This window comes from Xiphias gladius, chromosome 18, assembly GCF_016859285.1.
Source record: "Xiphias gladius isolate SHS-SW01 ecotype Sanya breed wild chromosome 18, ASM1685928v1, whole genome shotgun sequence".
Lineage (NCBI taxonomy): Eukaryota > Metazoa > Chordata > Actinopteri > Istiophoriformes > Xiphiidae > Xiphias > Xiphias gladius.
In genome coordinates this window covers 8,578,844-8,606,590 of record NC_053417.1, presented here as the reverse complement: position 1 = coordinate 8,606,590, position 27,747 = coordinate 8,578,844, and the positions used below count along the sequence as shown (strand labels likewise).

General features: G+C 38.4%; 1 long non-coding RNA gene across 1 annotated transcript in view; it reads left to right on the top strand.

Annotated features, from left to right (window-relative positions):
- The first annotated feature begins 9,993 nt into the window (after window positions 1-9,993).
- The window catches only part of LOC120803412, a 138,826-nt gene continuing 121,072 nt past the window's right edge, over window positions 9,994-27,747 (top strand). Inside the window, exon 1 of the long non-coding RNA XR_005709333.1 lies at window positions 9,994-10,155. This is a non-coding gene — a long non-coding RNA (uncharacterized LOC120803412). The remainder of the gene's footprint in view (window positions 10,156-27,747) is intronic.

Here is a 27,747-nt window from a genome sequence, read left to right as displayed (position 1 = left end):
AAGGATTTTTTACTGACGGAGCATCACTGTTCCTCTCACTGCAAACACACATCCATTTTGAAGACGGTTCACAGTAGATGGCAGCCTTACACATACAGCTAACTCTCACTGCTGTTCTCGCCAATCTCCCTTTCCCTCTAAAACAGTAGTAAATGAAACCACACACTTGGACCTCCAATCGGAATTTATCACAAGGCACAGATAACCCAGCCTGTACAGTAAAACCAATAATCTTATTAATAGCAAGAAAGGGTTGTTGTTCCTTTATTTAATGATATTCTTATTCTATTTTCTTCTCTGTACTGGGTGTATCCAGTAAGTATACACTGAATTTTATTTAAAAAAAAACCAAATTATAAAAATAATAAACTCTGAACATCTTCAAGTTCATTGCTATGGGAAGATGGCAACATTGCTTAAAAGAAGTCAGTCATGGCCAGAAACACGAGCTGTCAGATGATCAGACAGGTCTTAAGCCCATCCCCAGGTCAGCCAAACTGGAAGAGAAAACAAAGACACTATAAAATTTTAAAATTCATATTCCAATCGTCCATTGTAAAGGTTTCATCGCAGTTTACAGGCTGATTTCATTCTTTAGCTTTGACCCACTATATTTAGCATAGTTGTGTAGGAAGTTCTCCCTTCAGTTAAAGTGGTATTGATAATCTTGTTGGCTCGAAAAGGACTTTCTTACCAACAAGACTGTAACTAATTTATTTTGAACATGAGTGTCAGTTACATGTTAATAAGCTCAAGTGAAGAAAGGAAAGGGAGAGCAGCTGCTGGTACAGTCGGAGGTAAGGTAGATTGAGAGATATGCCAAATAAACGGATTTTTCTTTCTTTCCTTCTGACCTAAAATTCCTGAGAAGACTTCCTTTTCAAACGGTCTGCTTTAGATACTGGGTAACAACAACTCCTGTAGCCATTAAATGTAGAGTTCATGTGGGTTTATTAGATAATAAACAAAAGATATGTTATGGCCCAATGCCCTCTTAACAATTTTATGACAGAAGCAGTCTAATGCAAAATCGAGGACTGTGTGATCATATTTTCTAGTTTACATGCATATTCTGTCTGCAGAGATTTACATATGTATGGTTATTTTTATGCATCTAGGAATGGGACCACCAACAGTGTGGTGCACTGCAGTAGCATGGGTCAGTCCTACTACATCAGAAAAGGTAGAAAGGGAATTACAGATTCTGGAGATATTTCTGAGAGGAAATCTGCTCTTCAAAATATTGCTTTCAGGAGCTTGTTAAATAAGAGGTTTAGATCAAAGGTAACACCAAGATTTTTAACATATCCTTTTTCATAACTGTACAGCCACCAATATTAAGTGAGTGGATTCCTCACTGCTTGACACTAAAATTTTGCCGTATTGAAGGAATTAGTGTACGCTCTTCTCTGCTCCATTTATTTGGTGCAGTACTTGAATGACATTATACACAACTGTTCCTGCATTTTTTCTAAAAACTAACTAACTAACATTAAAACCAAAATTTTAATGTTATCGAAGGAAGTGTTTAGTGAGTTTAGCAAACAAACAATTGACTCATCACTTTGCAGATTTTATCTTGACAAGGCTAAGTGTCTACAGTCATGCTATCGGCTCTGTGAGTCTTTACTTGTACAGCAGGGCTTTGAGCTATGCTAATGTCAGTGTGCTAACATAAAAATATGCTACGCAGATTTAATGTTTACCCTGTTCACCATCTTAGTTGAGTGTGTTACCATGCCAATATTTGCGAATGACAGACCAATATTTCCATCAGATTGGCATAAATGCGTTCACACTAACAATTACGGAAACATGCAGTGCACTATGATACCCGTACATTCTAGAGGCCTGTATTTTGATTGCCAAACCTTAAAGAAAACTTACTCACGAGGGTCTTCCTACTGAGTTTGCTTGCTATTAAATTTAAATAAAATGGATTGATGCAGTAAAGTGAAATTCTTCAATCTGATGTAGATACCAATTCCTCCAACGGTAGAGGAGATTTAAATTACTTAAGTGTTAGCCTGTTATGACTTAAATGGGAAATCAAGTCCCATTTCCTAGGTTTAATCAAGTCTCTTCGAAAATCAGCCACCGGATTTCTGGTTTAATATACTAACTTTTAGAAAGGAGAGAAAAGGGAAATGAAATATGGAGTACTGATTGGGCGTCTCAGTGCACTTTCCATCTGTCAGCAGAATAGCCTATCATAATTAGGAATAAAGCAGCACAATGGAAGTAGGAGCACTGCGTTCAAAGCCAGAAGCTCTACTCTCATATTTTTTTCTTTGACTTCACACATTCAGACCTATTGGAGACCTATCTGCCTCACTTTTTAACCACTGCACGTAAGACTGAGTAGCCACTTAGTGATGCTGGGATGTACAGCAACATTATCAGTCACATCAGAGACTCTACGAAGCTGCTCCCCGCCTCTGACTTGTCATTGTACATTTACAAATTGCGTTTAAAGTCAAAGCAGCATGTATCAGAGACACAGATTATCTTGGGACTATCTGTCAGCACGCCTCTATTCAGATTCCCTTTGATTGACTATAACCAGAAAATTCATTTTAACCTAATCAGATTAGGCTGGGAGACAAAAACTAAATTGCAGTCATTAACCTATAGCTTCCATGTTGATTACAAAGTGCAGTCCTATTGACCTAAGTGCAGAAATATTGTAAATATTCATTAGTGAGCGGCAAGTCTCTGGGAGATAAATTGTCCGTGTGCCCACCTTATCAAATGAGGGGTCATAGCTCAGATAATTTCTTACGGCAGAGTGGAGGCAGTTCAGAACCTCTCCATAAAATCCAACCAAGAATCGAAAGCTCTTCCCTGTTTTTTTTTTTTTTTTCTGTCAGCAAGGACTCATTAAAGCAAAACATTAGGCCCCTAGTGATTTTCCAGCCTTTTTGCTGAGTCCTGCAGGAGCTTCACCTGTCAATAACAGTCATTTGTCCATATGCCTGTTAAATGAACTGGATTCCTATGTCTGCTTTGGTCTGACAACATGTTTTTCCAGTGACACTGGAAGATTAATCTACATTATGTGTTGCGCTACATTTCATTATATAGTTTAAATGGGTGGTAGAAGGTTGATATTTGTATATTTGTATATTTTAGCGGCAAAATTAAAATAAAATGAATAACTTTAAACAAGTAATTTAAAGCTGCACTAATCAATACATTTATACCATTGGCTCAAATCCCTACATGTACAGTGAAAAATGTCGCTGGTAATGATGAAGCTACAGATAATTACAACAAGTCCTCGAACCTCAACAACCGTATGCAGTAGGTTGTTTGCCCATACCCGCTGATGCCACCTGTACGCAGGCGTACTTTGCCTTCACTGTTCTGGTAAAAATATTAAACGGTTAAGCTTATGGAACAGTCATGGTTTGGTTAGGTTTAGGGAAAGATCAGGGTTTGGGTTAAAATAAGAACTTCATTAAAGTTTGAGGACCTCAGTCGTCATGGTTACAATAATAAACATGCGGTTAAGGTTGTGAAATGGTCATGGATAAAAGAAACAACACTGATCGGTTTGTTGCTCTTTATTATACGTCAGCTGACTTTATACGTTGCTCCCGTCAACTACTAGGGCCTCTAGAGGTCGCCTAACAATACACGTAACTATGGGTGGTAAAAAGTTGCTTGCAGAGACGACCTATGGAATCATTTTGTAGGGCAGGACAGTCTTGATAATTATCACCAAGTTCTGCATTTTCCCCTCGTCTTTATGGAGTGTTTCTGTGTCTTTCAGCTCATTGTTTTGCTTTTGTGGACCACAGCCTCGGTTCAATCTCATTGCCTTCATCCACTTAGTTTCCAGCAGCAGCAGTTAAAAAAAAAAGCTCTCATAAATTGACTGTATGCTCCCCGCCCAGCACTAAACAGCAGACAGACAAATTGAGCAAGTAACTGGTGAACATAGTGAAGCATTGTTTAGCAGCTAAATTTAGCGGCAAAAGACCCAATCATGTTTCTCAGGAGTAATTGAAGAACAAAACATACCTAAAAGGAGGGAGTATATTGGACATATGAACATTCATCAAAAGCCAGACACAGCTCTAAATAAATGTTAATGTTCTTCTGTGTCTACTGGATATGTACTGTAAATAAAACTGCTTGCTAATATTAGCCATATTGATTTTTTAAGGCCATGAAATGGCAAACGTGTGTGTGATGTTCAGCTCTTCGTGGAGTGAAAGTACCTGAAACATTTAGTCTAACCTGCAGTGTTTCTAACAGTTTTCAGGACTAGTCAGAACTGGGAAAGTTCATATCATTGAACCAGTGGTGAAATCTGCATGCTACAGGACAAGGTAAAATATGTCTTGTGGATTTTACAGGAAATAGTCTAATGTGAATTATTTTAGCATTGCTGACTATGCTGTCATCAGCTGTCCTTTTCCATTTGTGTTCAGCTTTTTTCCCCGCCTGTGGACAAGCTGCCATTTCCTTCAAGCTGTGGACCCCTCTGTGACCTTAAAGTCTTTCTCCTACGTCTCTCACTATCTAGCACCTCTTAGACTTACAGCACATTAATCTTGCACTTTGCTATCCTAAATTAAGATGAAGGTCAGTGTTTGATCCTTTGGCACTACAGACTTTGATAGTACTCTGTGTTCCTTGAGGTCAACCCAGTCTCCGTGCCCTCAGCCCACAGAGACTCCATGTCCTGGCTCTCGGCAGAAGGCCAAGCATCACCATCCATAGCCCCCCAGTCGGCCTCCAGAGCTTGGGGTCAGCAGAGGTTCATCTACCCTTCAGACAGAAAATGATCCAATGTGTGTGGACAAGCTCACAGTTCATAAAACAGCAGGCGTCCGTACATTAAAATAAATGACTCACTGACTATTTTGATGGACCAATGTAGTTTTATGAGCTAATCTGCACTTGGCTGCACTATGGCAACATAAAATAAGATCACATTCAGTATTCACGCTCTAGTGACATAATATGTTGCACATTAATTGATTACATGTTTATTACAGAACCGGTCTCTTAACTGAGATGATTAACTGAGATATTTTGATCAAATTCAATTTTCTGTCAAATTCATTATTACGTTACTGGAATTTAATGAAGAGATTTCATGTTGCATGATCTCAATGCTTTTCACGTTTTAAATGGGTACTCCAGTGGTTTAGTGTTGCACTTCCACAAAGTTGGAGGACTCACAGGCGACAGGTTAATACAAAATGGTCACAATCAAAGCACCAGACGCTGAGATATCCTGACTTTTAGACCTTAGAATAGCTCAGTGTATCCTACATTTCCCATTATGCCACCAATAGCGTCTTTTTTTAGATCCTCCCAGCCTGGTAAATGCACACATCCAGGGCCGGCTCTAGCCACTTGCCCTACTGCGCACAGTACAAATGCAGTGGAGGGCAGATGAAAAACTGGGAGGAGCAGCAGTGTTTATGCCAACATATTGTCAATCTGTGACTGACAGATCAGGAAGCGCGGTATATTTATAATTTTAATTAAAACCCTTTTTTTTTTGTCGATAATGTTTTTAGTTTAACCGTGATTAATACAATTATGTTAGTGGTATATTCCACTCTTGTGGTGCCCCCCTGACAATCTGTGGGCTAGGCAACCGTCTATGTTGCCTGTGCAAGACGAGGGTTACTTGGCTGACGAGGTTTGCTGAGGTATGACCGGCGTTAACAAACTAATCTGTGAAATTAGCGAGTTTACTGCCAGCCATACATAGCTGACATATTATCACAATGTCTGTGTGTCTATTTTAATGCAATAAAAGTTTAAATCAATTATTGCATTGAAATAGGGGACTAATTTGTCAAAACATAATAAATTAAAAGAACACATTTCTAGCTTTTAAGAACAGTTGTGTTTAGCTATTCTTCAATAATTACCTTCGTAAACTACAAGTTTTACAGCAGTAGCAGCCCAACTAGCAAGGCTACTGAAATAGTCTATGTAGCCTTCGGACCCTAGTCTTGCATGTTATAGTGGTATTGAGAGTTTCCTCACCTCAGCTCCAACTGAGATTCCTTCTCTTTAGTTTAAAGTTGAATATTCTTGCTCTAGTGAAAAAGGCAGGTAATGGAGAACCCCAACTCCGGGCTTCAAAATGCCCATTCAGATCAACAGACGTGACTTACATGTGGTACTAACTTAGTGAGCACTTCAGCACACTACCTGCCTGTCAGCTTCCTGTCCCACTCTAGAAGCGACCATCCAGGCTTTTAAAATAAGTGAGACGCGGCCCCTGGTTTGGGGGCTGGTGTGTTGTTTTCAGGACTCGCTCATGTTGTTGTTGCCTCGCTGATTCAGCGGCCTCATGCAGCGCTGCTGTCCATGGTGCTGAAAGTCCTCCTCTCGCACACAGCAGTGGAATGGCTCCATGAACACAGCATGTGCCCACTCTTCCGTACAGAGAAAAGAACAGACCTGAAAAATGCATAGAACAACTACATGTTTGCTCCCCAAGAGAGCTTGGACAACAATTGCATGGTCAGTAATCAGACCTGATGACTATTCTCCTACCCTTGAACTGGGGTAATTTTAATGTCCTACTGTAGCTGCTTGTACATAGTGAAAGAGAAAATAATCCCATCTGACTATTTGGTTTTTCTTGGCCTTCCTCTGATGTTGTTCTACATGGGAGTAATCTGAAAACGACTGGATTTGCTCTATCTCATCCCCTGCCCCACGGAATTCCCCGAACATGAAATTTCACTTTGCTTTATTCCAGGCATCCATTTCTCTCCCTGGCTATTTAGGCTGTAATGTGTGCTATAAATAACACCAGGGCCAGAGAAAAGGGAGAAAAGGGATAGAGGGCATATTTCCACGCAGCTCAGTAATGAGCAGTGTTATAAGTCATTAAAGATTTTTGTGTAATTAATGCAGCATATGGTGAGACACCTGCCTCAGAGACTTGATGGTTTTACGGGCCTCCTATAAGGTTTTATACACTAACTCTTTGATTAAGACAAGGGAAGAATCAACTACCTTTGTGAAGTTCAACTAAATTAAAATGTCATAGCTGATCTTAAGGTAGCTATAGCACCTAACATTTAATTAGCTAATTGATTTGCACTTGCCTTCTAAGTTCCCAAAGCAAATGACATTTATTTTTGAGCATTAACTTACAGGATTACATTTGCTTTGTTTATCAGCTTGATATGGATGTTCTGTCAGTAATGAGTATAACTGTGTGTCAGTGTGTGCGTAATTACATAAAGGCTTAATTAATGATAGTGATGCAGAATCCGAACCTATAGATTTTTAGATGCCGACTGCTTTTCTGAATAAGATGTATTTTAACAAAGTGTATAAATATCCAACTCATACAGCCAGAGCTATGAATGAAATTGCAGGAATAGGTCTTTATTGATCTGAAATGTAAAGCAGGTTTATTGGAGGTCATGATAAAAACAAAGCACTGAATGGCCTCAATGCCAAGTTTAATCCTTAAGGGCACTCTCATCATGATACAGTAGGTGGCTGTGATCCCAGAATGCTCAAAGTAGCAATTATAAAGACAACTTGCAGTACATGAGCCTACTTACTCAACACAGACTTAATTAATATTAATGTCTAAGTACTGATAAAGGAGGAGGCTGGGGTGGTGAATGGTAACAGAACATCAGGATTGGCAAGTACAGGATGAGTGTGTGCCAGCTCGTGGCTGTATATGAGCAATGGATGACTATAGTATTGATATACGACATCCGTGTCCTGCATAACAATTGCAGTGGTCTATGTCTTCATAACAGCAAGAAGGTTCAGGTCCTGGTAACTGTCCAAGTGTTTAATTCATTATTATTTTATTATTAATAATGATGTTTATGTTTCCTCATTCTAACAGATATATTTTTCATGCACATCAGTCACAAGAACAGTTTTAACACCATTTAATTTAGTTTTTTTTTTCTTTCATATTCCTATTTTTGTAGTATGGGCCTCAAGGCCACAGACCCTCCATGGGCTCCAAATCCCAGGTTTACTTTGTGCCAATGGATTTCTGGTAATTTGATTAACTGCAAAGTTCTGACACAAACTGCAACATTTAATTACAGTATCAACTAAGATGTATTCTGCATTATTACTTCATCGTAGTCTTAAGAGCTTTGTTATCGTCGTGAGTTATGGAAGGGTTCAGTAGGGGCCCAACTGCAAACTTCTGCCACAGGTAGAAGTTTAGCCTAATCTGGCCATTGTTGAATAGCTGGTAAAATATAAGGGATAGAAGATGGTGCTATTTCTATCTACCTTTCTGATGAACACTCTAAAAAAATTGCGACCAGTAATATTAATTGTGACCAGTAGTATTAGTTTTATTTTATATTATATTAGTTTTTATGAGACTCTATAGCTCAATCCACATCACAGATTCTGTTATGAAGATGCAGTAAAAAGAAAACACTGTTGACAAGTCTGATCTCACGAGCGGTCTCATTTATAATCTAAAAATCCTTGTCCTTTTTTGACCTCACTAAAATCCCTCACATTCTGAACATTTTTCCAAAGCTTCCACATACTTCTGGCATTCAGAAATGTGTGACGATGTAGAAAATGGGCCGCAGATCTGTACTTGTCGGTCTGACAAAACAGGATGAAGTGTTACTTTAAAATGTTTGTGGGCCAAATCTAGGCCAAACCTACACACCAAGCTCAGAAGAACATTTTGGAGTAGTACAGCCCAAAATAAACAACTGATCTCGATAAAAATAGGTGCAACACTCTCTCAAGGCCAAAATGGAAATGGGGTTTTTAAAAAAAAAAGATTTTTCAAAATTTTTTATTCATTTATTTATTTTTTCGGCATTTCTGCTGTTTTGAAAGTGACAGTAAAGAGACACCGGAAAGAGAGAGGGGATGACATGCAGTAAAGGGCCCGGGCCACTGTGGTGAGGACTCAGCCTCGATATGTAGTACGTGCTGTACCAGGTGAGCTACCCGGGCACCTGAAATGGAAACATTTATTCAAAATAAAGTATCAACCAAATGATGTGGGATGTACCGGCTTAGCATCAACTAAAGGTAAAGTTCACAGAATAAATAAAGAGCCTTTAACTGTCCCCGAGTCTGCAGTGTATCAAGTTTATGAATCAATACAATCCTCCTATGAGACAATAGCATCTCTATCAGTTAAGCAACCGGGAGCTCAGGAGGAATCAATCCCTTCAATACTGTAGTAAAAAAACAACCTCAGACTGTGTTGAGAGAAATGTTCAGTTTCATTGTTTGTTCACTTGCATAACATAAAAACTGTCACTGACCGCGTTTAGTTTGTTTCAGATGTAACTTTTGAACACTTTGAGGAACACAAACACAAACCTTTATCGTAGTGAGAGAGAGGCAGGCGTTTTAGAGGAAGATATCTCAAATCTCAGCACATAAAACCAAAACGATATGCATGGCCGGACACAAGTACAGGTAACTGGGAACTTTGAGTAAACTGACTTTGAGCTGCAGGTAGCCTTAGCATAACTACTTCTGCTTTGCACTAAATGGGCAGTTATCTCTGACTGGTGGGACAGACTGAACTTCATCTTCAATGGGTTACAAATAAACTTTGAAAGATGAACGACCATTTGAACACATCTCTTTTATAGGTGTGACAATACACTATGGGCACTTATTTAATATATCAAAGAACTTTTTTTTTAAGTCGAAACCTTAAGAAACATTGATAGGTTGATGAATACAGTGATATACAATATACAAATTCAATACTGAATTCACACGAAGAAATTGTTTAAAATTACATACAAAGGAAAAATTAAAGTGACAAATGAAGCATAAAAATAGTCAAGAATAGAACCCTCATTTGAGATTACAGATGACAGTTTTCATACTGTAGATTATTTTTCATGCAAGAAAAATATTCAAGAGATTCAAGAGAATCAGACCAGTGGTGGTTTTAACTACAATATTAAATTGAATGTGTGAACCCGTTTCTTGGATTACCACTAGTATGGCTCAGAGCCGGAAGTGGCCGTTGGTGTTTGGAGGAGGACGCCGGAATCACCTGCGCGCACCTGCGGGTCAGTTGTACCGTACGTGGAGCCGGATGCTCGCCATCTGTGGAGGCTGCTTCAAATGAGGAGTCTGTGGAAGGATCGCGGTGCTTCAGACCTGACTGACAAACGGCCTACGGTACAGTGACTACTCCCGTAAATAATGTTACTGTATTTTCGAACTGATGCTATGACCTGGGTTTGCTGGCTTGTTTGGTTTTGTCGGTAAAACCTGGAGTGGACTTTCTGAGTTTGGTGTGTTTGGCCGAACTGGACTGAACAAGGCTGAGTATGTTTAAAGGACAAAAACCTGAACAGACTTTCTGACTTGCTACATTGAACTCTGAGCTGTTGAAATGTGTCATTCATGTGTGCACATGGGATACTTTGTGTTTGGTTTTGCTTGTGTAAATAACAACCAGCTGAAATGTGAACTGAAACGTTGTTTGCCTTATTGCTGCATTGCTGCGTTGATTTGTTACTGCATGTTCGATTGCTGATATCTAGCCTTCATTTGGTTTGTTATTTGCTCACGTTTTCAGGAGTTTGACTTGACTGGGACAACTGTACAATAATTGACTTATAATAATTATTTTGTCCGATGTGCCTGTGATGGGAACCCTTCTGCAAATTATTCAAACAGCAGCAGAAAATGGCACCCTAGTTTCCTAACCTGCTAAACCCTGGACTTATTAAACACACGCTCTTTTAAGTCATCTTCTTAACCATCTTTAACACTCCACCAATGGAATGGCCTTGGCACAGAAGAAGACATCAGTTTGAGGGTACGGAGAAACAATGCTACAGGATGTTAACCAAATACCACCAGCTGGTGGGAGACCAGCCAAATATCTCTTACTGGACATGAATTTGAGAGTCTTCCTGGAACAGTTGTCTATCAGCCATTCATTCCACTGGACACCTCACCACAGGATGGTGCTATTGTTCAATGTGGTTCCTCTGATAAGACAGTTTAAATCTGTAAAATCTTTGCAGGAGAGGATGTCAAGTGCTTATCCATGCACAAATAAACCACTTCAAAAAAACTTTATTAAAGGCGGCAACCAAACGAATATATGAATGTTTCCACTTAAATCAGACACTGGAAAAACAGGTTGCTTTCCTAAGAAAACAGTTCACAAAAATATGGACTGGTGACTAAAACATCACCATACAGATACATGTATATTCAAGGACATAAAGGAATTCATTATATCAGTGGTACAGTCCAAAGACTAACTACACAAGGATGTAAGGAAACTGACACAAAAGGAGACCTTCATGTCACAAGAAATTGATCCTTACAACAAACTGTATCTGCCCACACCGACACCCCTAACCAAGCCTCTCCAAGTGATCTATGGCCAGGAAAGACCCTGGCACAGCACCTCCAATCAACCACGAATGCTGGGGTAAAGGACAAGATGGAGGTAATGGCAACCATACGTATTGTTATGCATGGAACATTCTAAGAAGTTGAGTGCTGCCGCATTATCTTATCCAGTTCAAAAAATCCAAGTCCTAAATCTAAGAGAAACCATCCCCACCTGCTGATGAACACAATCACCTGTCAGTTACCCTATTAACCCACAAAGTGTGACCAGCATCATGTGAAACGTCCAATTCCTTTGTGCAGGGATCCAAAGAGATCCTGCACCCCTGGAGTACACTGCGGCAGTGCCCTTCTATGACCGTTTAGGGAACCATTAACCCTAACTTTGTTTGCGTCACAAAAGTGGGTCACAGACCTACGGAAACATCAGATCTTTCTTGCCAATCCAGCACCCATAGGACAGAACCCTGAATGGGTCATTCCCCCTAAGCTGAAGGTGAATAAAGAACTAATAGATGACATGCTGAAAGAAGATGCTATTGAACCCTCCTGTTCTGCTTGTGCCTCTTCAGTTCTCGTGATTCCCGGGAAGTTGGACAAATCTAGATTCTGTGTGAATGTGAGAAAACATCATTGTGTGACAACACATTCCCATAGTCCGGGTGACACCGGACAGCCTCAGGTGCTGCAGTTTTTTCCCCACTGGATGTAAACAGCAGGTACTGGCAGGTGTCATTAGACCCTGACATCATCTGACCTCTTTGTCTTTTCCAATTCAAGGACAGGTATTTTGGACTAAAGAACGCGCTTGTAAAACACATCTGAGGCAAATGGAAAGCACACTTGGAGAATTAAACCAGGTCATCTCTTTTGTGCATGAGGACAACAGGATCTTCTCCAAATCCTGGGAGCAACACTTCCACAATGTCTAAGCTCTCTTTGGCAAACTTTTAGACACTTGGCCCTTAGTGAATATGAAAGAGCAAGCTTTTCGGAGCTTCTCTGAAATTTTAGGGATGTGTGTTGTCCGGCAGTTGGAGTGCATGTTGAAGGGGTCCAGAAACAAGATCATGGGACTGACCAAGTCTGTACTTTTGCCAGCTGCCGCCTAAATCCAGCTGAACAAAAATATTCTGCCAAATAGTTAAAATGCTTAGCTGTGGTTCTGGATTGGAGAAAGGAAGGACCTATCTGGAAGGCTGCCTCTTCCCTGTGGTGATGAAAGATGATTCTAAAACTGCTAAATCCAGCACTCAGCCAATCAAATGGACACTCCGGCTCAACAAATTTACCTTGATTGTTGATTGATTGTTCTATACAGACAGGGAAACATGGTCATCCATTCTGTCACAAGTCCCATAAGGACACTAGCCCTCCATACCTGTTTGTATACCCTCATATGTGCCTCCTCGATGTTGTAAAAGGAGCTTTCAGTTTTCAGTTCTGGAAAGACCAGCAGGAAAATTCAGAATGTGCCTCTGTATCAGAGGATAATGGAAAATGGGGAAGTAACTGTCAATTCAACCATTCAGCTGTACCAACTTTAAATACCTGCCAGTTTTAGGATGCAACTTTTGGAGTTGATTTTCACCAAAACCCCTCTTTGGTCATCGGAGACTGAAAACCCTGGTCTACAGAAGATTAATTTGAATATATGGATGACTGAATGCAAAGAACTGGGAAGTGTATCAATTATACAAATCTGATCAGAAAAAAACTAGTGGAAAAACTCAACAAAGCCTGGTCCATCAGAAGGCTGCATCCGAGGAGTGGTCTCTAGAAGGATTGCCTCCATTTCCTGATCAGATATAGCTAGTCCTTCAAAGCTGACTGACTGTTTGACTGACTGACTCATGGTCTGCACATAGCACCCCCTGTAAAAACTGTAATAGTCCTTGCTCTAAATTTGAGCTGTTGTCACGTTTATTGGCTGGGTTTTTTTTTTTTTTTTTTTTTTTTTGTGGGATCCACAGTAAATCCTGGACTGGACTTTTGAGTTCGCTATCATATTGTTTGTGCAGAACTGGATTGTGCTGAACTGAGTCTGGGAAGACTCGGGACTCAGTGAAGACTTTTTGACTGCATGGAACTGTTGAACTGTCATTCATGTGTTCACACTTGTTACACACACACACACACACACACACACACACACACACACACACACACACACACACACACACACACACTATATTATTGGGTTTGGATTTGCTTGTGCCAATAACAACCAACTGAAATTTGAACTGAACTATTGTCTGGTTGTTTTGTTTTCTGCATTGCTCTGTTTTTTTTTTTTCTGTGGTCCTTTGCTGAGATTTGTGTCACTGATATTTTCTTGTATCTTGTGGGGTTTGACTTGACTTGGAAAATATCCACTCAGTTATTTTGTCATATCATTCTGCCTTACAGCTACTTCACAATTGTCCGTCAACTCGCTATAATACTCTGTCCTGTAAAGTTATTTTCATATGTCAGGATACCTCATTGTTACTGATGTAGAACTACTATCTGAAAAAGCTTGTAATGGACATTACAGGATTGTCATTGGTAACTCCAGCTGTGAGTCCTGAACACCTGTCAGCCAAGTCCTTACTGACACAGACGAGCAGAATATCATGTGTGCTCCAGTCCCTTCATCCTGTTTTGGTTTTACAGACTTAAGTCTATAAACCAAACATTTCTATGATAAGTGGCCAATTTAAAATTGTACAGAAAGCTTTGGTGAACAGCTAAAAAAGCTTTGTCTTTTTGTACGGTAACTCTAAGCCACCCTGTGAGTTGTAGGAGGAGGACTGTTATGAGTAGCAGTTATCCTTTCAATTCTGGATTATAGGGAAGTCATTCATTGTCATGTTGCTGCCTCCATTCTGAGCTGTTAGCATCCTGTTTACTATTCATCTCTTTTGCTCATTAATGGAGATCATTACTATAGTCACCACTATATTTTATATAATAGGGTCAGTTGGCCTTTCCTGACTTAGATGTAGTAGCTACTGGTACTTAATAATAAAATTTCCATCTCATATCTCATCTTTGCATCTATCGAACATAGTGAACTCTCTCTGATGATTTTGCTGATGCTTTATCTACTCTGTACTGGAACTGATTTAGGATGAATCTGCTTTTTTCTTATTTTGAGAAATTAAGCATTTGACATTTATAATCAGTCGTCCTGCTAAAGGGCAGGTTTGTTTCCTCTTCAGTCGTCTTCTAACCTTGGCCCCAGATGCTATAACTGACTACTCATCTGACTTATGGTATTATGTATTAGCAGGCACTGAGGGAGAGCAAAGATGGGAATGTCAAAACTTAGACGTGCTTTGGTCAAATCTATTTAAAAAAACTAAGCAAGGCATTGGCTGTTGGAAACCTAACAAAAAGATAGATAAAAAAATCCCAACAAAAACATAAAATAAAAATAATTGAGTAAAATATATTTGACTCTTCATTGATGACTTGTCCTTGAAGTTAAATACTGAGAAAACAACTTGTGTTTTTTTGCAATCACTTCATTATGTTATGCATGCAGATGTGATTTGGCTGTATTTTCTCTCAATTGCGTGCTTCGCTTCAACAGCTGTTGAGTATATTTTCCCAATATGGTGCTGACGCTGACATCAGATTGACGCAAAAAGTAGTAATTTTAGGATAATTAGATGTGAAAAGGTTGGAAAATAAATATGTTTCTGCTTAATGTTCTTGAAGTAAGTGGTGAGGTTGTATGTTCATTGTTATTTTACACATACTGTGACCTAATGGCTGTACAGGTATACTGTCTAATGACAAAATTGTTAATTATCATTATAATACTTTGATGTAAATTCCACGTGTTCATCTAAGGACAGTCTGTCAGACTTAAAGAATATTACTGTATACTGCTCACTCAGTCTAATGTAGGTATAAAAAGAGCAGTACTTCAGCAGCTCCAGTCCAATGTGATGAGACTGAAGCAGCCAGTAATTATATTTTAGGCCATTACCTCATGTGCTTACAGAAATGATAAATGATGTACTCAAAATCAAAATTTGAAAATTCATTCAATCACTGATTTTATTTTATTTTTTAAGCTAACAACATCCTGCTATTTGACTAATGTTTCCTCACAGAACTCCCTCTTGCAGGATAAATGCAAGCTTGTGTCTTCTCTTCAGCAAATTCAGCAGCAGAAAACATTTTCTTTCGCATTCTATTACTTCCCAGACATGTGCAACAACTATCAAAACAAACCGACATCACATCTTATTCAGTGGCTCTTTATCCAAATCAGATGAACTACAACTGTAGTCTTAGAAAATAGGTTACATTTGTATATGTTGCGCACCAGAAAGTACTTTGCAAAAGGTTTAGTGGTATCCCACTTAGTCATTTACAGGACAACAATAGCAATGAGAATGTCGCTGTGTGTGGCAAGACCACCTAGTACTGCTCATATGCTCATCAGCATAAATAAGCAGGTGACATACTCTGATGAGGAATCTTATAAATGTAGAGTGAAAAGGGTAGTGATTAACATAACTAATGCAGTGGGGAAATTTACCAATAGCTGTAAAGTGTATATAAAAGCTGTTCCCAGTTGTGGTTCAAAATATCTGCATCTTTACCTATTTTTACTTTTTCTGAAATTATTTTATTATCCTTTTTTTCCCATATGGCACAGAAGTACAAAGGTGAAATAAAGAGGAATGCCTTAGGAGAACCATATTTCCTAACTGTGATATCTCATAATTACAAGATCTTTCTACATAATTAAATTTGTTACGAGAAATTAAAGTTTCTCGTAATTATATTTTTGACATTTGACACATTTTTATTAATTTTGAGATCTCATAATTATGAAAAAATGAGTCCATGTATTTGGTAAATGCAGTGAGCGTCCTAGTGAATCACATGTCTATGTCCACATGTTGTGTTTTTTTTTTTTTTTTTTTAAACTCATAAAACTATCAAAAACAATTACGGTATTAAAGAAACATTTTACATCAGGATGACATTTTATTGTTGTTTTAGTTTTGTGTCTTCTGTCTATCTGGCAGATAGAGTTCATCTTCACAGATATTGATTGTTCTGTCCTAGACTGTAAGAATGAATTAAAGAATGGATTCTTGAATCCACTGTTATTTGCTATGAATGGTGCTATTAAAACTGCAGACACATTCCAAGAAAAGCAGCAAGGTCAATCTACTGAGTGCATTTTTGGAGGCAGCTCAAAATCACTTTGTGATCCTTAACACAAATGATATTAAATTTTCTATAAACAATGAGGTCCAGAAGTATTAATTATAATTTATAATAATTTCATTTATCTATAATAAAGGGCTGTAATGCCATCCAGCTAGTTTTCCGCATCTGACAGTGTGATAGTGTTAGTGAAACTGAACAGTTGCCAGTTTTCAGTGTGGCATTAATTAATTACTGCATCTTTGTCAATAATGGATGAGAACAGCAGCTTTAAGTTTGAGGCGGAAAAATCTTTTTTTTTTTTTTTTTTTTTTTTAGATAAAGTCAAATATCAAAGGATATCAAAGTCCACAGTGAAATAAGGACGAATAAGTGTCCTAGAAAGCATTAGCAAGCATTTACTCTTTGGATACTAAAGACATTATGACATGTTAAGTGATGCATTGTGCAAGATATAGTTGCATGGTCTACTCTACAGCCAGTTGAGCCACTTCACTGCAGACTAACAGTAGGCTGTCTATTTGTTGTAAATTGTAGCTCTTTTGTTTGGCAGTTTTATGACATGTCTAGCTTTTTCTGAAGGGTGTAACTGTGTACTTTCCATGGCACAAAGTGGTGCTAAACCTCTGGTGCTAAGAGGTTTTAAAACATACACATATAGTGGTTTAACATTGAAAAATCACAGTTGCGTTTATTTTGAGTCTTTGGTGTAATTGTCTCAAAGATTTGAGACTATCGATGAGGAGTGTGTGTAGCAACCGCTACGCTTCCTTTCAGATCCTAATCTGCCCTCCCTGAGCAAACAATTCCTAAAACTTTTGTGGCAACAAACCCAGTTGAAAGGAGGTAAGAAAAAAAACTTCCAAAATGTTAATAATTTTCAATAGAGCCAAAGTAAAAACATTTGACTGAAGCAGTCTGTGAACAGTTTTGTGTTCGACCTGGTTCGACCCCCAGCTCTGCCTAGCCATATGTTGAAGTGTCATTGAGAAAACAGTGAACCCCAAATTGCTCTTGATAGCCATGCCAGTGCCTTGCATGATAGCACCGCAGCAATTGGTGTGTAAGTGTGTGTGAATGGGTGAGTGAGAGGCATTGTGAAGCAATTTGTACTGCTTAGGAAGGAAAGTACTGTGTAACTGCAGTTCATTTTCCATTATAAAAAATGTGACAAATTTTTTCTGTTAAAGAATTAACATGCTAAGAAGGTGGGATGACAAGTCAAAAATCATAGAGTATAGATATGAAATATTACAGGTTAATAATTCACACTTAAAAGTAAACAAAGTTTTAAACTTGTGGTTAATTTCATTGTTTTACTCGAGTACTATGAAATCTACACAACTTTATTTGTATTTCAGTTGCTTTAGTAGAAAACAAATATGAACATAACTAATAATTTATACATAATGTTACTGGCACATTCATCAATACAAAAATCAGACATTTATGGCGTTGAGATCTGTAAGTTTTTACAATTTGATGCAGATCCAGATAACAATCCGGATCTGGTGGAATAAAATACTGAATCCGTATTACACATAGAGATGCACTTACTATGTTTTATGAAAAATAAATCATGTATGTTATCAGACTACTTCCTTTTCCTTTTTATTTTTTCTATTATAAGATCTAGACGGATGTGTAGGATTGTTTGGGCTTGGCAGAGATATGTGCTCTACTGAGTGCCATTCTAGTTATATATGCCTTTTCACCAAGGGTTGAAATAAACACCCTGCAGGAAAAAAAAAAGGAAACTTCTAGCCTGGAGATATCTAAAAAACTGTGAGTCAGATAGGTTAATCTTTTCCTTAAGTTCCTCAAAAGTCAACAGTGTTATCTTTTATTAAGTCCCCACTTACTATAATCTGTTTATCTGCCCATAGGGGAAAGGATTTAAGTTCAAGGCCAGGTGGGAAAATCATAATTCGGGGACACAGCTTTAAGAGGACCTGTTACAATAACCTTAAAACTTCTGTCTCCGATTTCATGTATTTATATTATTCTGTAATAAAAAAATCCTGTTATCAAGGACTTTGACCTTATTTTGAGAGATGTAATCAGCCTTGTTCTAGGGGTAATTGTATACATGACGATTTGAAAATCTGGGTAAAGAAGCCAGGCAATATATTCATTTTAATTAGCTAAGTTCTTCCATGTAAAGACAAGGGAAGGCTGGGCCAGTTGTTAAACTTTATGGAATAAACTTCTCCTTTAGTGTAATGTAAATTTTATTTTTCTGTATTTACTGAATTTGTTTGTTTTGGTTGGTGGTAATAATTGAAGTATCAGAATCACACACATAGCAGTATGTCATCTGGATATAATAACATTTTGGAATATTTTTAAACCAACAACTGCCATTGAACTCATTCAGTAATGCAACTAGTCTCTAATTTGAGCAGTCATCAGCCAGCATGTTATTTTTTCAGTATTACTGATATATTAGCATTTATTCTTGTGGTAGAAGCCCGTTCCAAAACAAGTGAACTCCTTCCTTTTTAAAACAGAATTTTTTTTTAATTTTTTTTTTAAAGATTTATAATCATATAATAACCTTCCATGCCACTTAAACCCTAACCCACTCACCTCATGGATCTTACGTTGAGATGCAACACGTTTTCGCTCCCAACTCGTCACATATGGACGCTTGGTCGGGCCCCTTTAGCGTAATTTTTCAACGTGCAGGGTACACTACTTCTTTACCGAACCTGAACCAAGTGTTGTGAGTGCCTAAACATAACCATAAAAAAGTTTAGAATGCTGTAGTCACTACAAGTGAACATTGTACCACAAAATTGGATGTTTTGGTGGAAAACAAATATGTTGTCTGTGAACATTTTACTGATACATTCAGTATCAACATATTTGCGACTTGCCATGTACATAAATTACCAACGTATCCTCATTACATTAATAGATGACATAAACTCATTGCAATTACATTTCGTACAAACCGTAATTGCTGTAACAGTTTAGTTGAATAGAAATGTAATTTTAAGGAGACAGCTCTCCTGTCAGTCTTAAAACATCCATGGTCTGAACCTAGAGTCTGTCGATTCCTGTGCTGCCTGGAAAAAGTTGCTTGCAGTAGCAATATACAAAAAAGTAGTTTGCAGTGTATTTTCTGGACTATATTTATGAGCTGACAAACTTCATCCTTCTTGATTCTGTAATTTAAAAAGCTGAGGTAAGGGTTGCGACTACCAATTAATTGGAGAAAATGTATATGATTTCCATTACGATTCTCAATTTAGTATTTTCCTTATGTAATGTGCAGAATGTTAGAAACATAATGTGGAAACCTGCTGTGCTCACATTTATTCTTGGAAAGTCTTTGGGGTTGTGTGAGTTGTCCTGCAGACAGTATAGAATTATGATGTCAGGACTTGAAGTAATGAATAGCAATCCAATTAAATGAAACAAAGCCACAACTGGCTCACCCCAATGCCTTTGGACACATGACTGCATGTCCGCATGCTAATGAGGTTCAACTTCTGGCTGAACTGTGACCACTGAATAAGTTCTCAGTGACTCCCGTGAGTGTCTTAAGGCAGGCGGCACAGTGTTCATCAGCGCCTCTTCCTATTCAGTTGTAACAACTGCGCTGATTCACCACATCATTTTTTTTTTTTTTTTTTTTTTTTTTTTTTTTTAGTCCGTGATTAAGCCTCTCACTTCTTCCCGGCAGATGTGTTTGTGAATGTGTAACCCACCTGCTGGATTTGGCCCGGGGGACAAAAAAGCTGAATTACTCCCCAAGCAGGCACACCTTTTAAGCAGAAATACAAAATATTTCATACCCATTTCACCTGATAAGATGTGCTGTCAAAGAATACTGCCCTTGATAACAAGCCAGCTCTCTGCAACAGCACAAGGTTGGAATCCTTGCCTGTTTGAGCTTAGTTCCTCAGCTGCCATTAGGGCCCCATCCATCCTTGTACCAGCAAACATGAAGGGAACAGAGAGATGAGCTGGACATGCAGACCGCATTGACTTCATCACTCCCTTTTGCATGGGTGGACATTTCCCCACTCATTGGGAGTTGGCTACCAATAAGTCCTTCCCATACATCCAACATTTTAATAATTGCTCTTGAAATTTCACTCCATTATCAAGATTGAAAAAGAGCAATTGGAAACTGCCTGTGCTTTTTGCATTATGAGGTCTGCAGACTTGGTCATATTGCAGTGATTTACAGTCAGCAGGGAAGTTGGTTATAACTCAGTTTCCTGTTATATTTATATTATGATGGCACAAGTGGCTTTGTAAACAGTCTTTATCATGTCTTTTGTGGTTATGTGTAGTAGCACCTGCTAAGTGTTTGATAGTTACTCCAGATGACAGAAAGATTGTTTCAGGCTATAGAACAGTTACACAACATTGCAACATTGACATTTTATAAAAATGTGCAGAAATTGACATTTTCCTTTGCTTTCCACTGATGTTTTCATTTTTTCTTTATACAGAACGCAAGGCAAATTTAAAGGTGGCCAGATCTGAAGTCAGTGCAAAGCCATAAGCGGAGGTGAAGAGATATGCATTATCTCTGGACAGGGGTGTTGGAAAATCTTTCAACTAATGGCTTTTAAGAATTCTGCTGTAATTTCTTTAAATAAATAGTTTTATGCAATATTCATTTTAATAGTTTTGGGGAGAAACTGCATATATTAACAAATGACAGTATAATTTAGAATGAGAGAAATGTTAAGAGCCATTTTCTGTTTTTAAAAAAAGAAAACAGCAGAAAATGGCATTGTTCTATCCTCTTGACTAAACAAAAGAATGCTCTTTCCTTCCATCTACTCAAGACCAGGGCCTTGATTGGTCAATATTTGTTTAAGCAGTATGCATTTCACATGACTGCAGGTCGGTAGACTAGCTTAACTGACGCAGTGTATAGACCAACCAGTATTTTCACATAGAAAAGATTGATTCCTGCTGTGAATAACATGTATCACAGGGGTTCATTTTTGACAGTGCCATAAAAGTAAGCTCTTGGTGAGAATAAACATGCACAGGGAGAAGTTATTGATCTTCGTCATGCTCTCCTTCTCTGTCCTATTTATGACGGAATAGGAAATTTCAAATGGAACTGCCAGTCACTGTGCACTGAGCTGTGACAGTGTTTTAATATTCATGTACCTTCTTGTAATGAGTAAGTCAAGTCAAATGTCAGTGTTTCACAGTGGAGGCACAATCCCACCTGAGATAAGCATCCAAATGGGAGAACAAAAACAAACATGAAAAGGCGTGTTTGTTATGAGTACCACGGACAGCATATACTGGCACCCATGGGAGAAGAATCTGTGGCTGGAGAGACACATTAACCAGAGGCAGCAGGGAATCGAGTGAGACCTCAAAAAAAGTTCATGTCATCAACATCATAAAATTCACTTCCAGATGTTGTGGAAATATGGTATTTGCTCTGCCTGTCAAAATACAGGAGCTTCTATAATAAGCCGATAAGACACATTCTCAGGCTCCCCAGACAATCCTCTTTTATTCTCTGTACCTTTCAATCATGTCACTTATTGAGTCATCGAAAGAAATGGCGCTAGACTAAAGTTCCTTTCCCTTCCTTGTGGATCTTAGAATACTAAAGAGGGCTTTTGGATCTGCTCCATCACAGCTGGGAGAACAGGTGGTGGGTAGAAGCCCTGGGGAGACTCCAGTGGGGCAGACCTGGCCTGTAGGAAGCCTCAGGTATTGCCGCTGTCTTGCCAAAATGACATGCATGAAGCAGTTTTACTTTCCTCTGATGACTCCATACGTAGGTGATTTGCTTATTCTTATTTTCTCTTTCTAGTAAATATCATATGGTCCACATAGTGGACCAGTTATGATATAACATAAATGAATCACTGTGTTGCACTGCACATGTAGTAGAATGACATTCCCAATATTATTGCGTTTTTAATTGATTTACTGCAGGTATTTTTCTTTATTTCTACCGACCATTTTATTTTATTTTTTTATTTTTTTTAAATTTTGGAACGTTTAGCCTTGCTAGCATGCTCTTGGGATTACAATGTTGGTTAGTCGGCTGGCCAATTATTGAACTGGATTGCAATGAGAATTGGCACATACATGTTCCCCACAGAATGGATTTGTAATAGACTTTTCGTGTAGTGTGCTCATCACGTCCAAATTTCAATCTGTGCAATACTTTTAAATGCCCATAAATTTTCGAAACTACCTGGAAGATGAATGACGTTCCCATTGGCCTCAGCTGTACTTTGTGTTAAGTGCTAGTTTGCATGTCAGCAAATCTCGGCATGCTAACATGCTAAACTAAAATGTGAACAGCCTGGTAAACCTTACCTGCTATCAACAGCATGTTAACATTATCAATGTTAGCATGTTAGCATGGAAACCATTACCATTTTTACTTTTACTTCTGCATGACTCCTAAGGACTCAACTTTTTCATCAACCATGATTTTTGACTGGTTCTGCACCATTAAAAGTGAGTTTTGCTTGTAGTTGATAAATAGATTTGAGCTGTCTGTTATAGGATGTTCACTGGTGCAAGAGGCAAGGATTTTTCTGTCATACCCTTTTTTTTATGCCTAATCCACTATGGTCCACTTTAGAATAATGTTGGAAGTTTAATTAATTATTTATTTATTTTATTTATCCATTCATGTATTTGTTTTATTGAGTTTTGGTATCCTATGGGCACTTGCTGTTTCTTTGAAAATAATTAATCTTGCCACAACATTGCTTAAATGTAAAGTAGCTGTCCAACATCCGAAAATGTAAGTTTCATTTTTAAAATTTCTCAAAAAAGTTGAGGATCATAGAAGTTCTGTAGTATACAACAAGTCTTCTTCACATACACTATTGCTTGAGGCCACACACTCTACATTTGAGTCGATGGTCTTGAAAACTATATCCACAGCACGTTTGCTTTGTCACGACTCGTGTTTCACTGATAGTTCTTGCTCGGCTATTACTTTACATCCAGTAGATGAAGCTGGGGACAGCTTGTATGTAAGCACGTGTCACTGCCCTGACTGCAGCCCTGACAGCAATTGAATACTCTTTGCTGGGGTCGGGCCTTAAGATGGAAGTAATTTCAAGGTCATCCTTGCAAAGGTAAAATTACAAGAATTCAGTATTTGTCATGGTATCATTGGAATAAACTCTAGTCTTCGTACAGATATTTATAGTTTCCAAAGAATGAATCCTAATGACTTTTTTCCCGGTCTTTTTCTCTGACATCACCAGTAGGTTGATACTTTTTGTTCACAGTGAGATGGCTCGACAAGGATGGGATGGTTTACTAATAATAATAAAAATACCTGCAAAACTAATGATATTCCCATCAGCCTAAGCTGTTCATTGTATTCAGTGTTAAATAGCAAATTTTAGCGTGCTAACAGGCTAAACTTAAGCTCACTGAACCTAAGTGCAGCGTCTCCAGGTGCACCTGCTGTTTTAGTTCATGTGGGTTCAGCAACTCAAAGTGAAAAAGGCTGGCTGAAGTTGAATATAGATTAGAGGGTGTGGTGATTAATGAATATATTCTTCTCTCAGCACATTGCTGCTCTGAAACAGCTGAGCCTATTACAGTGACTCATGAGGACAACGGTTCAGCAAATGTAGAATCAGCTTCTCCAGGAGATCATGTTGTACTGGTTACATCAAATCTTAAAATGTGATACATTTGTTTGCTATGTAATGCATTTCAAGAATAAAACATGAACTATTGAATGAAAAAAAAAAAAAAAAAGTTGGAAAGGAGGCTGTGATGCAGAGGATTAATGAGCTCCAGTAATCCAATGTTTCCCACACAACTGGATCCAGAATACTGAGTTACAACAAGGTGTGTGTGTGTGTGTGTGTGTGTGTGTGTGTGTGTGTGTGTGTGTGTGTGTGTGTGTGTGTGTGTGTGTGTGTGTGTGTGTGTGTGTGTGTGTGTGTGTGTGTGTGTAGGTGTGTGTGTGTAGGTGTATGTGTGTGTTTTGTAGCAGTCCCATACACCTACACGCTTGCATGGGATTTAATGTAAGTAAACACAGTGGAAGGCTGTACATAATGCCACTGCGCTCTGATGCAGCACTTCTTAAATCAAAGGCAGCAGATTTATCAGCATGTCTGTCTTGCTGCCTTCAGATGGCTGAAAGCATTTAATGAACTTGTGGAAATAGCAGTTACTGAAAGGAACCACTCATATTAATTTATAGATCGCTGCAGACTGCTTTTGCGGTGTTCCCGCTTTAACCACATTGTTATTTTTTCATACTGCATATGTGCTTAATTAAATAAGTTTATTTTCGTTTTTGGCATTATTGCCTTATTGTTGTGCATTTCCTCCAAGTATTTTGTTTGTTCTTGTTGATTTAAAATCAACAGGCTGCCAGCAGATTGATTTTGCGCCAGAAACAGATGTGGTTCTGAGATGTCTGTTTTCAGGGCAAAGTCTAAGACACATTTTCCACCACAACACCAATGACTCGCTTTGTCTTGCCTCATTTGAATGAACCTTCCACCTGTTTGCTCTTCTCCTCCCACCTGTGCACCGTGCGCTCTGCACTGGGCACCAAAATACCACACAGATGGGCAAAGTGACTTTCAAGGTCAAGAAAATACCAACTGTTGGAGTTCTGCCAGCACTGCTTGTTGTGCCACCATGAAAATTGGGCCATGAAAATGAGATTTAGGTAGTGTAGGGAGCCATTGCTCATTCTCTTTTTAGTTCCTATAAAATGCTGTTTCTGATTCTTGTCATTATTTAAGAAAAATACCCAAAAAAGCAGAAAGGTGTCCAATTAAAGTAGTAACAAACCATAAAGTGTATTAGCAGGGGTTTGAGCCACACTGAGCTTCCAGAACAGCTTCAGTGGTACTTGGCATTGATTCTCCAAGTCTCTACAGGAGGGCTGCACAGCATTCATCCAAAAGATAGTCCCTCATTTGGTGTTTTGATGATGGTGGTGGAGAGCATTTCTCAACACGTCAATCGAAAGCCTCCCTTAGATGTTAAACTGGTTTGATCTGGTTACTGTGAAGGCCATAGCGTATATTTCATATCATTTTTATACATATCAAACCATTCAGAGAGCCCGTTGCCAGTGGGTGCTGTTTGAACCCTGTCTAAAAGTTACTTAGATCTTTCCATTTTGCCATCTTGATCCAAAATCAAGGTCAAGTGGGCCTGCTCGGCATTTTTAAACATGTCACAGCACATGAAAGGGCAGGAACTGTCTCACTGTAACTGTAACATGCAATACACCTGCCTGTAAACATTAGCATTTGTTATATTTCTCCACTAATTTATTTAAGTAGTCTTTAAATTATCACCAGATTGTTGAGTTGAAAACAAAATTGCTATATTTTCAGCGGATTTAGGCTCCCATAAACAGTCATAAATGATGGAATATTATTCTTTTTAGTTAAAAAGGTTTTAAAAACATTTTTTTTCCCCTCTTGTTTTACTTGAGCTGGACATGACTAAGTGATCCTGAAACATTAGGGCCATTACTGGAGAAATAAAATCCCTTTTTTTTTTTTCCATATCATGCTGCATAATAATGTTCCACTGTGTTAGAAATACCCCAGAAATTTTTTATTTCCTTTTTTTTGAAATTTAATTCCTCAAAATTAATAGAATTTCAAAAGTAGTAGTTGGTAAAACTGGAATTTTACACAAATGTTTTTCCAGAATCAAGCGGATTATCACTTAATGGATTACTTAACTGATTTGGCAGTGTCCTAAAACTGAATCTCCCCTCACTGACCTCATTTCATATTGATTCTCTCTTCATTATAACAACTCCAGTGGAGAGAAACATCACAGGCAGATTGTGAGCTTGGCTGTATGTAGAGCTCCCCTCCTGGCACGGTGCTTATCATGTGAACATGTGTTTGGAGAGAAGATCGGCACCATCAACATCAAAGCCTGTCAGACATAATAACTTCAAGTCAAGCATTTTACTGTTATCGTCCTTTGAATTATTATTACCTATTGCCTCTTTGAAGGTTGTCTGCATTATTCAGTCCTTAATACAATATGCTCTGTTCCTTGTATGAGGTGAAATTCAGAGTAAAATATTCACTAGTATCTTCGATAGTATCTAAAGTGGTTTTCTAACTCAGGGTACATTCTGTACAAGAAAGTGAACATAGTGAGAATCATGCAGTGACAGTACTGTTCACAGTAAAAGCCTCCTGTCTGAAAACACTTATCGCAGATAACAAGGAAAAGGGATTTCTATGGAGCATTACATGAATTATAGCCTTTCAGCGCAGTGAAACATGATTTTCTCCTACACTCACCTTGTCATAATCAACTGTAAAACATTAAGTTCTGATATTGGAAATGATGATAATCTTGAAATAATCATCTATCTTTGTCAATAGGTCGATACACTGTGTCTCCGACAGAGAATGTTAGTTGAAGTTAGGATTAAAGACACGTGATAAAACTTGTCACGCTGCACACTGCGTCTTGTATATGATCATTTCGCTCCTGCTGATGCTTTCATTTTGCAGTGGTACTACCATTACCGGCATAATTGCATCCTCAAACCTCCCAGAGATGCGCCCTTGTTGCAAAATCCATTAGCACACCACAACAGTCTGCCCCAGGGACCAGGACGGGGATTTCCAACAAGGCTTGATATCACTCTGTGTGAGTGAATAAAACATGGACACTTTCCTCCTCCTCGCCTGCCCTTCATTGATTGTCTCATTGAGACAGGGAAAAGGATAACTCACTTGGGTTCAAAAGGCTTTGTAAAGTGAAACATAATAATGTCTTTCTCAGTGCTAGAAAGTTTTGAGAGCAGATTTAGCAACTCATAACAACTGTAAAGTTTTTGACATCTGTTCATCACAGCAGCTACTAGAGGGAGTTTGACTTAAGACCCACACACTCACAATACTGTTCTCTATTCAAAAACAATATTTTCTTTCTTTACTCCATATTTTGCTTTCAATTATGTGATATTCAAACAACCTCTCTCAATGTATCATGAGGATCATTTCTCTGTTTTCCTATGCAGGCCTCTGGAGAAAGCCACTGCTTGCTTTCTTGTTCTGAGTCTTTTCCAGCTCCATCCCCCCTGCCCTATATCGTCTGTTATGTAATGTTCACACACCACCTGAGGGCAACGGCTCTTCCAGCGACGGGAAATCTCATAAATCTCATAAACAACCACTCTCATTTTTACTTTTGTATTAAGCTTGATATTAACTTCTTTACACCCAAACT